The 746-nt window shown below is 48.8% G+C and overlaps 1 non-coding gene across 1 annotated transcript; it reads left to right on the top strand.

The window, feature by feature from the left end:
- The first annotated feature begins 377 nt into the window (after window positions 1-377).
- Trnar-ucu (transfer RNA arginine (anticodon UCU)) lies at window positions 378-452 on the top strand. Its single transcript has one exon. It is a non-coding gene; the product is annotated as a tRNA-Arg (tRNA).
- The last annotated feature ends 294 nt before the right edge of the window (window positions 453-746 follow it).

Raw genomic sequence — 746 nt, forward strand, 5'->3', positions numbered from 1 at the left:
ACAATGCTTCCTACATGAAGAGCTACCCACAACACAACATAACAGTTTGGTGTCCCGCGCTCGACTCTACCGACGCGGCTGTCCGCAAAGATACTCCGCAACCAAGCCAGCGATATGGCAATACGCTTACAACAATTCCGAAAGAACAGATACCATCTTCATATAGTTAAGGCTAACCGGCCATTGACCTCCTTCTACTGTGCTGGATGCACACGCACTGCCCAAACTCTTACGGGACTCGGTAAGATTGTCTGCCGCGAGTAATGTGCGTAACGGGCAGGGGCACTACGAATGTAGAGTGTTGGCATTACGTTGGGAATGTGAATCTCACGGGGAACGTGCAAGGGATAAATCCCTGCAGTCGCACTATCCTCTGTGCCCTCGGTGGCTCAGATGGATAGAGCGTCTGCCATCTAAGCAGGAGATCCCGGGTTCGAGTCCCGATCGGGGCACACATTTTCAACTATCCCCGTTGATGTATATCAACGCCTCTCGACAGCTTAAGGTCTTGGTTTAATTATCACATTGAAAATGTTGTGGGAAAGGCTAACCAAATGCTGCGTTTTATCAGCAGGACACATAGAGAATGTAACACACCTACTAAGGAGACTGCCTTCACTACGCTTGTCCGTCCTCTTTTAGAATACTGCTGCGCGGTGTGGGATCCTTACCAGGTAGGACTGACGGAGTAAATCGAAAAAGTTCAAAGAAAGGCAGCACGTTTTGTATTATCACGAAATATGGGA

The sequence above is a fragment of the Schistocerca nitens genome, chromosome 8 (assembly GCF_023898315.1).
Source record: "Schistocerca nitens isolate TAMUIC-IGC-003100 chromosome 8, iqSchNite1.1, whole genome shotgun sequence".
In the NCBI taxonomy this organism is placed as follows: Eukaryota; Metazoa; Arthropoda; class Insecta; order Orthoptera; family Acrididae; genus Schistocerca; species Schistocerca nitens.